Below are 15,122 nucleotides of genomic sequence, written 5' to 3' on the forward strand. Positions count from 1 at the left end.
ACAGCTTTTTATGAAGGTTATAAGAACCAACGTACTTAGCCAAGTTGATGATTTGGAGGTCTAATGTGATAAGAAAAGTCATTCCAGATAACTAGTTACTGTGAGCTCTCTACTTTCAGATTACCCGAGCCTCGTCGTGTGTCGTTAAAACAGCCCACCCACCATTTTGTTACGTCCATATAGATAAACAGACCAATAGAGGGCTTCGCTGCGGTAGGCCTGCCTTGTATTCACGCCACTTATCAACAGTGATGGTAATACTTAATCGACATACTGTCTGTTTGAGAGTTATTGACCTTTTGGTGACAAACCGTTTGTCGACATAGGCCAAGAATATTTGATATTTTGAAAGTATAAATATGATATAGCCCTATACGTCGAGTGCATTCAGTGTTAACTTCTCTGTAAAAGTCCCAACAGACAGGGGATTAGTCTACTCTGTCTGGAGACGAAAGCTATATTCTTAGTGGCGCCCTACGTACTTTAGTGCCCCCAGACAATGATAACACAAACGAAACACAAGAAAGCTCTTCTGTTTCTCTAAGCTCCGAGTTTACCAAAACCGTCGATAAATAATCGGTTTCCTCGACCAGTCAACTGTCACATAATTACTCATTAAGAGATAAATGGTTCCATCAAGTTATCAGCTTTGTATCGCTATTGTGGGACAATGAAAACTTGCAATTGTTACAGTGTTGATAACAGGCTAACGTATAAACAACGTTTAAAAGGAGCATTTAGAGCTGCTATACGAAACAGGTGAGAGATACAATAAAATGGCAATTACGGCGTGTCACGAAATAAAGTTTATCTTCAATGCGTTGGATTACCATTATGGCGCCCGGTTTTTTTGAAGTCTGATGGTTTCAATGTATTGTTTTATCAATATGGCGCCTAGTTTTCTTGCCGTTCGATCGTTTCCATGTATTGGACTATCATTATGGCGTCTGGTCTTTTTGAAGTCTGATAAATTTCGTATATATATTATATCACCATAATGACACCCAGTTTTGGAAGTCTGATAATTTCTACTTATATATATATATATATTAGAATATCATAATGGCTTTCAGTTTTTGAAGTCTGGTCGTTTCAGTGTATTGTATTATCATTATGGCGCTGGTCTTCTTGAAGTCTGATAATTTCCACAAAAATATATTAGACTACCATAATGGCGCCCAGTTTTTGAAGTCTGGTCGTTTCTGGGCTGGCATTATGGCGTCCGGTTTCCTTAAGTCTGATTACCCTGTAATACAAAAGTAAGACCATCAATTTATGCAAATTTATTTTGTCATAGTTATTATCAGTAGCTTGTAATCAAAGCAAACTAACTGTATAGATTAGAATCGAACACTAACTAAAAATCTGATTTGTAAATGAGTTAAATAAATACGATAATAATTACAATTCACTGTTTGATCTGATTCACATCATCGCAGATTGATGATTTTTATATATATATATATATATATATATATATATATGGTTGCCATGAAACCAGTTTCTCCAGATACACTGTAATGCGGATGGTTGTCATTAATTTTTTTATTATCATTATTAGTGGTGTGATTGCCACAAGAAGGTACCCACTGAACCCCAACCTTTGCCTAGGGAAATAAATACTTGCTTGATAAATAATGTAGTTGAAAAACAAGAAATAAGGTAAGTTAACTTTTTCATATAGCAATAGCTATATTGAAAACTGAGAATACTGAAACTACAAAAACAAAAGAAAATTGGCTGAACCAATTCGATGAATACCGATATAACAAAATCATTTGAATCTGTAATAAAACAAAACAAAAGTATTTATTTTCTTTATAGGCATACAACAATGATGCAATGGCCTAAAAAAAATGATATTTTTGAGATATCATCCTGGCCCGGCATGGCCATGTGGTTAGGGCGCTCGACTCGCAATCTGATGGTCGCGGGTTCGAATCCCCGTCACACCAAACATGCTCGCCCTATCAGCCGTGGGTGCGTTATAATGTGACAGTCAATTCCACAATTTGTTGGTGAAGAGTAGCTCAAGAGCTGACGGTGGGTAGTGTTGACTATTTGCCTTCCATCTAATCTATCGCTGCTAAATTAGGGACGGCTAGCGCAGATAGCCATCGTGTAGCTTTGCGTGAAATTCAAAAAACAAACAGATATCATCCTAAATGGTTGAAAACATTCCAGTGCAGACGCTAACGACACCTGTGATACTGATTTCGAGCAATAAAAAAAACTGCAATTCCCTAGCATATGTGCATTTTCCCCCAAATTAACCAATAGCATTCCATTTACATGCGAATATATTTTTTTCTTTTTGTTACTATAAAAAAAGATGTCAGGCGTGGGCTGGTGTTTAGTGTGTCGGGCTGCAGGTCGAAAGCTCTGAAGTTCGATTGTTTGTTTGTTTGAAGTTAAGCACAAAGCTGCACAATGGGCTATTTGTGCTTTGCTCACCACGGGTATCGAAACCTGGTTTCTAGCGTTGTAAGTTCGCAGACATACCGCTGTGCCACTGGGGGTGGAGTGGGGACTCTCCAGTTTAAAGAACCACACAAAACTTCTTGTAGCGCCGGATACTGCTGGTTGACTGTTTTGACTCGCGTCAGTACAGCTTAAAATTAGGGATAGCCATATATCGATCGTAAAGATATCTGATCTGACTTTTCTGTTCACTTGCGTATAAAGTGCTGTTCAGGTTGAAAATTCCAGTTCCACACTAGACAGCGGTCTAGTGAGGAGAATAGGTATGGGGGAACATTTATACTGTTTTCAAATATGTCTGTGTGTGTCACGTAACTCTTCCTAAGCCGCTGGTAGTATAGACTTCTCAGTGATACCAAACGAATCGTCTCGGTTCCGAGGTTTACACAAAGGTACAAATTTTCACCCCACCACTTTGGGAACCCGGGTATTTCGCGAAAACACTTTTACGGGGATTACTCGAAAACGGACCCCAAATTTAGCATTGATTTACACTAGAGCACGCAAGTAAGTAGGCATATTAGTTACCGTTCGTCACTAGGTTAAAAAAATTTAATTTCATTATAGCAGCATTGATTAAACTGAAAAAGTGCAAAATAGTAAATCAAGCATTAAATTTGCATTATAGAGGCCTTATAAATGTGGGCCATAGGCTCACGGGTTCGCTAGTACTTACTCACAATTACTGCTAATTGTAAAAATGGATTTAGATAAAACCTTTTATCTAAAAAGTTTGCAACGTTGTCGAACAGCTACTGCTTCTAACGGAAGCCAATGACTGCTTTTAAGATTGACAGAAAGAGTTAGGGACAAAGATAACAAACTGAGAAAGTAACGTAGAATCGCAGCAGGAAGAGAGAAGATTAAAGATTAAGTGTGTTGTGGGTACGTAGAAGGATAAAATACAAGTTGTAAAGTATGTTGAAGAGATTCTTAGAGATGATAAAAGAGTAAATAAGTAAGGCAATGAGTGCTCTATCAATGTGACAGGAAGACAGAAGACTAAGTAACAAGGTATGTACTACAAATGTTAAAGTAAGATAGAAAACCAAGTATCAAAATATGTTCTAGAAATGTTACACGAAAATAGAAAGGTAAGTAACAAAGCGTGTTCTAAAAATGTTACAGGAAGACAGAAAAAGCAATAGCAAAGAGTGATAGAAATGTTACAGGAATATTTCAGTGGTAGATTAAACAATAAAGTTGTCATGTTCAAAGTACAACTTTCCTCTCTATCGCTTTCCATAATACATCTAGTGCACAAAGATGACGATTTCTCAGTACCAGTTTCAACATTCAGATCGCACAGAAGTACATAGAAACTGTATCCGGCGACTTGACAGGTATGTCTTCATATGGATTAAGATAACATGAATACTCTTTGCATTCTCCAGCTGCTTGAGATATGCCACCGTTGAACTAATATATCGTGTAAATAACTTGTGTATACCTAACCTGCGCAACTTTTCCAGATTCAGATTCTTCTTGATTATATTGTGTACTGTTGCCTGAGGCACGTAGAGTTCTTTGTGTTCGAGGATTCTCACCTTCTACAAGGTGCTACACCTTGTTTATTGTGGGGGTACGACTTGCTGCAGGTCTCTTTCTTAACGGTCCTGATAACCCATGCTGATTTTTATTTCTTTGTTTTCCAATGTCATTAAGTAAAATTCCTCTTGGAAATTATAAATATCCGATCTTAACACATCTTTATGGTCTGAGTATATAAACATTTTGAGTCAGAAAGAGCTGTTATATACCATTTCATAAAGTGATCAATTGTCAGCGGCATCACACTACTTACGTAAAGCCAAGTAATGTCAACATGCAGTTATGATACACGCCATTCCATCATTAATTTATATTGGATGTATTTGTCACGTGACTTGCTGATTTACATATTCAAAATCATTTTAACGTAGCATACTCAATCCTTTATATAGAATTTCCATTTTACACTAATTCTGCTCATTCTTAAATAGTTAATCTACAAATGTATGTAGCATTAAATAACTAACTGAAATTTCACTGTATGTTTCTGTTTCTGATAGAGTAGAGTTGGAAAACCAAGTGGTACCCATTAAATCATGCCTTCTAACTACAATGTATATGTAGTTCTATCCTATAATAGTTATGTTAATGGCAATTGACCAAGCTACTAAATTAATGCTTTTGAAATAGACACATTGTAAATGTATTTATTTACATTTAATGCAGAAATATCATAACTATATAGTAACAGTCAAGTATAAACAACTTTGATGTAATGTTTTAGCTACAGGTCCAGTCAAGCTAATTGGTATCACCAGTGATATAATCAGTGTTATCTTTGGGAATCAATATTCATCACTGACCCTGTAATAACACATTACAGTGTAATTCTTGTTGCTAATTTTACACGTGCATCTGGCAGTTGTACATTTGTTTTCATTAACTTTTGAAGTATCTCAGAACCTGATGAAAGAAAGCACATGATATGGTGGCAAACTGAACATGGTTGGACACAATAGTCGATCCTCATCCTTCTACCCATATTCTGTGGCTGTTGAAAACTCAGGACTTATGATGATGTCAGCATTTCAAATCTTTTCAGTTTCTCAATCTGCAGTTCTTTTTTCATTGTACACCAGCTATTTCATCATTAGTCTTTATAAATTGTTGTGGTATGTTTAATCTTATTGGCAACAAGAGAGCTGTCCCATTATCATTGTCACTTTAATATCGTAGCTACATTTAAAATGTTCACAACATCATAAATGAAGCTCATTAAACTTATTGAAATTCTGCTTAAGTCATCCCTTCGCTGGGTCGTCCCTTGTGTTTATCAACTGTGGATTGCTCATAGTCTGTAAGTAGACCATACCATATGTAACTATCACATGTTTTCAGGAAGATGAGGAATGATCTTTATTGATTGGCTTCAGCAGCAGAGGCATCTCCTCCGGACTGGTCCATGAGTGTTGTTCCATCAGGGTAAGTATGGGCCAGGGAAAATGGAACAACAGAAAATTAATATATGACAATATTGTGTTCTAGGTTAATCTGTAATCTTGAGCAGGATACCACAAGTAAGTTGTCCAGAAAAGGCTTCTTCAGCTCAATATTTTTTCCCTTGCCTGAACAATCAGATTTGGAACAAACTTGAATGTTTTCAGCACTTGTTTCTTCATAAGAGCTCAAGTGTTTACCCAATCACTTTAATGTGTTCCTCCACAAAAGTTGGGTAGTATACTTTGTCATCTATTCTTGAGTGATCATATTAGACCTGAGTCGCTTGCTGCCAATGTCAACTAGATTTATTCTATCACACGTGAAATGGTTAGTTATATTTTTTAAGAACTGTCATAACTTTGATAACATTAATTTGTTGTTGGCTTTGATTGAGAGTTCAATGTGATATCTACCACATTTGGGATACTTGTTGTCTACAGCCCTCTTGCTACTTCCATACTTCTGTTTAAATGTTTCAAGGCACGATATGCGGTGCAACCATTCCTGCGAGATACAGTGTATTTTTCATGGTTCTGTTTTTATGTACAAAGAAAAACGTGTCAAATATCCCAGTACATATAACTGGAGCTTTAAAAGCATAAAAGTGATCGGATGAACATCGTTCTTGACTTTACCATGCACATGACTGCCATCTGTATATAAATAGTAGCAAGGAACCACAGCTTTCACACATCTTTCCAAACACTTTTCAGACTCCAGAAATCTTTTATGTATCCTTCTAATCATAACTTTGCTACAACCACTCTTTGCTTTTTGAATATGTTCTATATAGTACTTGCTAGCTTTAGACGTAATTGGATAGTTTTCAAAAAAGTGCCTAATGGAACGAGAATAGTGCTGGTAAAGTTGTCGTGTAGCCTACAACAGCTCTTTTTACACTAATTCCTTCAGGATTTTGTTTAACTGTGGTTGAAGTATATTGATCACATTCATTCTACCCATGTTATATCCAAGCCACTCCAACTGATAAATGCTCCAGCTGGTTGAAGCTATTAATTTCCCATGGATAGTTTGTTTGTTTGGTTTGTTTTGAATTTCGAGGGCTATCTGCGCTAGCCGTCCTTAATTTAGCAGTGATAGGCTAGAGAAGGCAGTTAGTCATCACCATCCACTGCCAACTCTTGGGCTACTCTTTTTCCCAACGAATAGTGGGATTTATGGTCACATTATAACGTCTTCACAGCTAAAATGACAAGCATATTCGGTGACAGGGATACGAACCCCCGACCCACAGACTGCGAATAGAGGCCTTAACCATCAGGCCATGCCAGGCCCTCTTATGGATGAAGGACAAACAATTTCTGAAAGTCTGTTCAGATCACTTCCAGTTGTTTCTTATTTTCATCTCTCTATCCTTGTCTAGTGTAGTGAAGGCCATGTGGTTTGTTCTCACATTTTTATACTCTATTCGTATAAAACCAGTCAAGATAATGGGAACTAATAAGTAGATACATTATTGCATTCAGAGCAGCAACATATATGAATAGCATCTTAGTAGAATTATAAGTAGACCAACCTGGGAAGTTGGCTATCCAGCTCTTTAAAAATGTGTTGTTAATGGTGATAGATATTTATCTCTCTCTGACGTAATCTTAGTTTTTTTCCCTAGGGTCACGCCAGCAGCAACACCAAATCTTCTTCTTCGTTCAAAGTATTGTTGATAATGAGATACTGTTCGGAATTTAGAATAGATCCCGGTATGATCATCTGTAGGACAAATGCTGATTGTCTTGATGGCATTGTTGAAATAACTTTTACAAACGGAACCTGGTGTCTTCATGGTAATTAAAACTGTCCACAGCTTATCTCGATAACATTGATGCCCCAAGTTCATCCATATTCCTTTGTTTTTCAATGCATTGAATATAAGAGATATCTCTGTTTCGGAAATTCTAAAATGTACGTGTGTATATGGTTTGAGAGTATGAATATTTTGGATAAGAAAGGGCTTTTACATAAACCCTTCTCAAAAGTGATCAATCTTCGGTGGCATCATACTACCTATGAAATACTAAACAATGTTAAGATGTAGTTCTGGTACATTCCTTTCCACTCTGACTTTATATCGGCTGTGGTTGGCACTTGACTTGGTAATTTGCATATTGAAAATCGTTTTAACTTAAAGTACTCTACATTGTACAAATCTAGATAGCAGAGTGTTGATATCAGAATACATCATTTACGACAGTTTTATCAACACCAGAAGAATATCATAAGCCAAAACACATTCGTTTCTTTAATTTCATTATTTTTTATTGTGGAAAGTGTAATAATTCATACTACTAAGTTCCTGAAGAAAAACTGAAGATTCATGTTATTTTAAAAAGAGGGCATGTGATCTTTTGGATGTGAATGCAAGTTGGTGTAAAAAGTTTCGTCTTATCAAATATTTTATGGCCTGGTGGTCAGGGCACTCGACTCACAGTATTTGGGTCGCGGGTTTCAATCCCTGTCACCGAACACGTTAACCCCTTCAGTCAATCCATCAATTCGTTAGTAAAAGAGTAGCCCAAGAGTCGGCGGTGGATGTTGTTCACTAGCTGCTTTCCCTCTAGCCTATCACTGCTAAATTAGGAACACCTAGCGTAGATATCCCTCGAGTAGTTTTGTGAGAAATTCAAAACAAACCTTATCAATCAAACGTGTTTATCTAGATTTAAAATTCTCAAAACGTTTCGCTCATCTTATTTTTTCACTTCGCTTATACAGTAAATCGATGTACTTTCTTAATGGGATTTAAACACTAATAAAGAGTATCTTTCACATTATTAGTAGGATTTTATTTAACCGTTTCAATGCGTTGTGCAGTAGAATATACAGCATATAATAACCTTCTCTCCCTATATTATTTGGAATGAATCGCTTGACCTTACTTTCTACCAGCATCATTAGGGTCGGTAAATGACAATGACATTGTGTTTTATTTTCTAACCAGGGACTTTTCGTTAAGCCTGCTCCGTTAGGTTTTGTTACTACCGTATTTTCTTGACGAAAAAAATGAAGGTTAGACATGTCTTGATAGGAAAACATATAATACATTATATATATATATATGTGTGTGTGTGTGTGTGTAACTCAATGGTTATTGATTTTATTAAAGATTTATATCCTTTTCCTATGTCTTGTCAAATTAAAGAGATTTACATCCTTGTCTAGGAATTGTATGTCCAATAAAAACAAATAAATATACAATTAAGAAACAAGTATAATTTCATAATTAAATATCACGTGTGTTGTGAAATAATGGCCGATCGTACCAGATGAAAAAAAATGAAAATTTTAAAATGATTATTGAATCTTGAAATACATTGCTAGATTATTTCATGCGTATCATGGAAAGCTTTTAATTTTGTAGCGTTTCTTATTTTCAAACTATGTCTACTGTTTAAAATGTCAGTTCTGATTTTCACGCTGTTTCTTATTTTTCCGGTCTGTCTTCTATTTAAAATATCATCTCTATAACTTTCACACTATTTGTTTTTCAAGCATGTCTACTGTTTAAAATGTCAGGTCTTACTTTCACGCCGTTTCTTATTTGTTAAGTATGGCTTCTGTTAAAAATTTCAGACCTGATTTTAACGTTATCTCTTACTTTTCAAGTATGTCTGCTGTTTGAAATGTCATCTCTGACTTTCATGCTGTTCCTTATTTTTCTAATATATGTCTTATCTTAAGTGTGAACCTCTATCTTGCATGCCACTTCTTATGATGCAGGTGCATCTACTGATTGAAGTATCTGTTGTATTCTTAACATTGTTTCTCTTTTGTAAAACTTGCTTGTTTCCTACTATGAAAAGTGATGTATTATAAATATCGTACTTTTCCTATAAGTAGAGTAGGGCGCTTTTTTTAGCCTTAAAACCAAATTTATATGTCTTACCTTGATTCTAGGGTTTGATTTAAGGATTACAGTTTGTTGTAAGACACTTCTTTCCAGAAGCATCATTGAAATTCACTATAAATATACTTTAGGAGCTTTAATCAATGACCACCAGGTAAAAATCGCTGGTGTCGCTTTTTTTTTTAACCTCTGCACAAACCTACGATTAAAATAAATTACAAGAGTTCCACACCTTTGGACTGCACGTGTCCTTAGGGTTTTGGTGTCGACAACTAGTCTCCATCTACAGCCAAATAACTATTAACTCCAGGCGGCCAACATTTATATCTTCGTTCTTAACTGGCGCTTTTGGAGTCAAATAGGTGGGTGGGCTAGTCAAAGTGGATGAGGGCGGAATAAATGGGGACAGTTTACATACGTCCCCTTGGCATTCAGTGTGCCTAGCTGTATGGGGCTTTGTAATCTGTGGTCTCTTCCCGACCCTCGGAAGACGCTGGATGTTGGCTCTCCCTGCGGCGAGCCAGTAAGCTGACTGAGACCTGAGTGTTTGAAAGTATATATATCAGAGTTTGTTCGCTGCATAAAACCCTTACCCCTTAATATAGTTCGTTTAGTCTCCATCAGAATGAAAGGTGACATATGTTGGTCACGGATGAAAAGGTGGCAGCCCGGGGACGACTGTTAAGCGGAACTTCTGATTAGAAGGACTTGAGAACTTCGTCAGTAACCGCCCCACCGGAATAGATAGCTCCCCAAACTCGAAGCTATGAACAAAGAAAGGCCGACAACGCTCGAAGAGCGGATGTAAGCAGGTTTTAGGACCATATTTTCTTAAATAAATATTTGGTTTGGTCTTTGAAAGTGGGACTTTCACCTCATCTCGTGTTAACGAAACGGCTAACCTTTTCTCGCAGTGTGTATGATTTGAGCAAACTGTGTTATTTGCGGCGTAACTGTAGGAATCGGATTGACAAGCATGATTGATTGCTACCTGCACGATTACAGAACAAGTCTTTTTACAGCTTATGTGTAAAAATATCCTCAGCTCAAACTGTTATTACCAGATCTGTGGCAAACCCAAGGTACATTGTCACTATATGGTTCAGTGGAGAGTAATATTCAAGTGAAAATTACACTTTATGAACAAAATAAACACAGTTTTCACGACATACTTTAGTTTCGTACGTTTGAATTAAATCACACGCACTTTCAAGAAACTTGAGTTTGACGTTTTTCTTGGAAGAGGACTGGTTATCTAAAATATTAGAATAAATGGATTATTGATTTTCATTCCCTGCAAGGGAAGATGAATTCTAAGAAGAATTCAGTAATTAAAAGCTTACCATGTTACAAATACGGGACGTCTCGTTTTGCGTTTTGTTGTTGTTGTTATTTTTCTCCTGATGATATCAGTTTTTGGCTTATATCTTTCACTGAACTCATCTGCTATCATATAAGACTACTGAGATTATCAGAGCGTCACCTAGCGGACAATAAATTGATGATAAAGTCACATTCAACTTAAAGAACGTTAATGATAAAAGATAAACCACTTGACTGCAATGCGTAGCTACATCCGTCTTAGTGCTGGTGGTGATTAATTACAAAGAAAATAAACAAAGGAAAAAGTGGTTGTAAATGTAATATTTTATTACCTTTTATTTCACACCAGTTTTTTATTTTCGTCTGTTCATCTTATAACTAATATTTCCATTATATTTCCCCTTAATTCACCCTTCTGATATATTATTTTCTCTTCTTGCCTTCAAATTATCCTTTTTATTCCATTTTCCCAGTTTTTACTGTTGCGCTGTTTTCCTTTTGTGAAGAAAAACAATAAGAGTTAGCTTTCCTCTCTGTAAAAAACAATAAGAGTTAGCTTTCCTCTCTGTAAAAAAGAGTAAGATTAATCATTAGTTATTAACTAATTATATTAATGTTGTTCGATATTTATCAGTTACTAGATGCTAATTACCAATTAGTTTTTATCCTACATTTTGGCTGCTCACCTGCTGCCATCTTCAGGGAAGTCTTGAGAAAGACTGCTACTGGAGGCCTGTATTTTCTTACAGCTATCAGTAATTAATTAGACTTAGATGATCGTATAAGCTAGTAACCATGACAAAGATTTCTTAGTATTATATGTGACTTAAAACAACAATCCATAAGTCTATAATACGTTTTAATCCATTGTTCTAAAAAAAGTAAAGTAAATCGAATATATATGTATCTCTCCCTCTATGTGTGTGTATATACATACATATAGGGCTATTTATGTGACACTTAGATACATAAGTAATATTGTACTTCTATATATATACGCTTACACACTTGTGCGTTTTTCAATTGTTTTGGTTGGTTATAATATATAAAGAACTCATTTAACTTCTTATAAGATATATCGTGTATTTTATGGTCTATCCAGATTCACGATTTATTAAAATTATTTTTTACTATCGAGTTTGAATACTAACCATCAATAAGAAGAGAAAAATAAAATGAAGTAAATGTTTCATGTGCGTCAGGTTAAACAGAAAGCAGGCTTGATAAGACACTGAGCTAAGATCCACGTGAAATTATGATTATACTGTTCTGCAGTCAGAAATTTCCTTATGCTTATCCTGTAAAAGTTTATGTTAAATGGAACCTAGTAAAAGTGCCGACTGTTCACACCAGCATCGGGTTTCTAAACAACGAAAAGAAATTAAACTAGGCTTAATAGACTTCCAAGTTTGTTAATTTCGAATTTTACAAGGCTTACTTCAGAAAGATGGCTCTGTCGGCCTGTTTAAAAAGTCCTATTTCTGATCTCTGAGATACAAATACTGGAGAGTAAAGAGAGAGAGAGAGAGAAAAAAGACTGGAACTTTGCGAAGAGTCTTTAGGGCAGATCCACGGTCCTGTTTAAATAAATACCTGAATCCTTTAGAAAAAAAAGCCGATAAAAGAAGGCTCGTTCAGCCTAAAAGTATTACTTTAACAAAACATAAACAGACTTCGTAGAACAGATTACCATTTAGAGTATCTTGTATATACATCACACTTGGTGGGTGTCCCTAAGCACATTTGACAATATGATCCCTCTTTGTAGATGAACGACTTGGAAGTGATGTATTACTTAAGATATACAAACATATTATGGAACTTAAAGTTTTCTTTTTTTTTAACTAATTCGTTGCCGACATCATAATCACAGAACTTTCAAAGTACCATTCACCTATGCTTTGATTTTTTTGTTTTTGTTTTATATAAACACATCTTCGGAGACTTCGTAATGTCGGGATAGTATAAAGTAACAGCTTAAGTAAAGTGAATTGTATAACTTGTCGTGTTTATTAAAAACTAACTATTATGTATAGCAAAGCTTAACTTAAAATATAATAGCAAACTAATGAAATTTAATATAATTAAATTATATAACTAAATCATTTTAATTAGGTGCAGCTTAATCAGATATACGACATCTGGCATAGAACTCGTATCGGAATGGTTAACTTTCTCTCTCTCTTTTTTTCTTACACTCTTCCAAATATTAATTGGAACGACAACACTGATAAACACATCTCTAAGATCTATTTTGAATTCAAGTTTTTTATACCTTGTTTTATCAAAAATCAACCTCATATGAAATTCATGAATTTCACCAAAATAATCTCTTTAGAAATACTTAATTCTAATGCTGCTCTGAATTCCAAATGTTAATCACTTTATCAATGTTAAAAAAACATACCTCATTAATTACTCAGACAGTATAACTACTTAAGACTTGACATGGCCTGATGGTTAAGGCGCTCAACCAACAATCTGAGATTCGCGGATTCGAATCCCCTTCACCGACAATGCTCGCCCTTTCAACCGTGGGGGCGTTATAATGTGACAGTCAATTCCACAATTTGTTGGTGAAGAGTAGCTCAAGAGCTGACGGTGGGTAGTGTTAACTATTTGCCTTCCATCTAATCTATCGCTGCTAAATTAAGGACGGCTAGCGCGGATAGTCCTCGTGTAGCTTTGTGCGAAATTCAAAAGAAACCCAAAACTACATCTGGTTACTATAGATCTCAGTCAGGGATTTGTATATTGAGAAAATAAAGTAGACATTATTTCCAGCCTGATTTGTTCACTTTTTTTTTAGAATCCCTAGTTGTAGGATTGAAAATATAATATTTGCATTTTGATTCAATTCTTTCTGTACATTTTTGACGATCCCTATTCCCCTATCTTATTTCTTAATTTTTTATATCCATTTATAGAGAATAACTTATAAGCTACATACATGTCTATGAGTTCAGTTGAATATTACATGTTTTTCAGCAGTTTATTGCTACATTGGCTATTTTTTTCCACCCAGCAATTGTTTACTGAGCCAGATGGTTTTGTGCCTGATATTTCGTTTAAACACGTGTTTAACAAGCATCGAGTAAAAGGAAGCTGCTCATAACCACATCGCATCTCTTATATATTTATAACCACGTAAATCAACTTTCAATGAAAAATAATCAGCTTTTAAATAGGTCTTGGACATTCGCAGCGTTTCATATAGTATATCTCTATAGGTTTTGGTGCAAAATACCCAACCGACTTTGCTGTATGAACAAATGGGCAAATTTTGATTTTGTCTAACAACCCTTAAATCACTTATTTTGCTTATTATCAATGTTTAGGTGGTCTTAACTATTGAAAAGGAAGGTTTTTAGTGTTGCTTCAAGAATAAGCCTGCTTTTTTTAAGGTGGTTTATGTCCGAATGTTATATTAGAGTTATTAAAGTTTTGAGCAAATTTCTGTGCGAGCCCTATTATGAACCACTATAGTGGTTCATGATAAGGACGATAATGTAATTAACTCACATCTACCTTAATCCTTGCCTTTCTATTGTGATATAGGGGCATATCATACGTTTTGTACCTGCTGTGGTGATAATAAAATCTTCAACATTTTCAAATATTTAGCTTTTGCACTGTCTTGGCAGCAAAACGTGGTTCAAAAAAAGTTGTTAACATTATTTTTTTTTCTATTACTTCGTTCTTTGTTCTGTTCAATAGGTAATGTCTCCTTTGTCTACTAAGATAATTCAGCTTTAGATAAAGCATCCTGGTTCAACGAGTTAGAACGGGAATACCTTTGGCTGGTCTATTATGTCGTTGAAGAAAGGTGACAGCGAATCATAGCTGTCAATAAATAGAGGTCACAAGTTGACACCGCTCACTTTACAAAGAAAGTGCGTTTATATTCTAGATTCGAGTATACTTTCTTAGTTCAGTTCTCCAATAGTCAACCTACAAAAAGGATCTGCTTTCTTTATGGGGAATTATCGTGTTTAGTTTTGGAGCATTCAATCTTAAGAGAGAATAGATGACAAGGTTTAAACACCAACTAAGGGTGAAAGGACTGTCCACTTTTCTCTTTAGTGTTTGAATAAAGATTCTATTTGTTTGTTCAAAATGTGTTTAGCTTCTTTATTTATACAAAAAAAAAGAAGTCTTAATTTTATTGTATATTTCACAAAACCTTCGTAAATTTCATGGGAGAGCTCTGCTGTCAATGCAGAATAATATATCTAACACTTTGGAAGTCGATCCCATCCATGAATACTACAATTAAATAAAAATAGGAAAATTTGTTTCCTTGTCGCCAGGATTTATTGTGGGTTGTTTTCTATGGTGAGATAAAAGACTTTTGGAGCCTAACTAAATCTCTTCCAGACTGAGTTTTAAGAAAATGCTTCCATGGAACATACAAGTGCTCACGGGCGAGAGAGAGAGAGAGTAGTTCTATTTGTGATGAGATGGA

At 35.4% G+C, this 15,122-nt stretch overlaps 1 long non-coding RNA gene across 1 annotated transcript in view; it reads right to left on the reverse strand.

Annotated features, from left to right (window-relative positions):
- Positions 1–1,164: 1,164 nt before the first annotated feature.
- The window catches only part of LOC111085052, a 73,647-nt gene continuing 59,689 nt past the window's right edge, over positions 1,165–15,122 (reverse strand). Inside the window, exon 3 of the long non-coding RNA XR_002609915.1 lies at positions 1,165–1,246. This is a non-coding gene — a long non-coding RNA (uncharacterized LOC111085052). The remainder of the gene's footprint in view (positions 1,247–15,122) is intronic.

This window comes from Limulus polyphemus, unplaced genomic scaffold (assembly GCF_000517525.1).
Source record: "Limulus polyphemus unplaced genomic scaffold, Limulus_polyphemus-2.1.2 Scaffold216, whole genome shotgun sequence".
NCBI classification, from domain to species: Eukaryota; Metazoa; Arthropoda; class Merostomata; order Xiphosura; family Limulidae; genus Limulus; species Limulus polyphemus.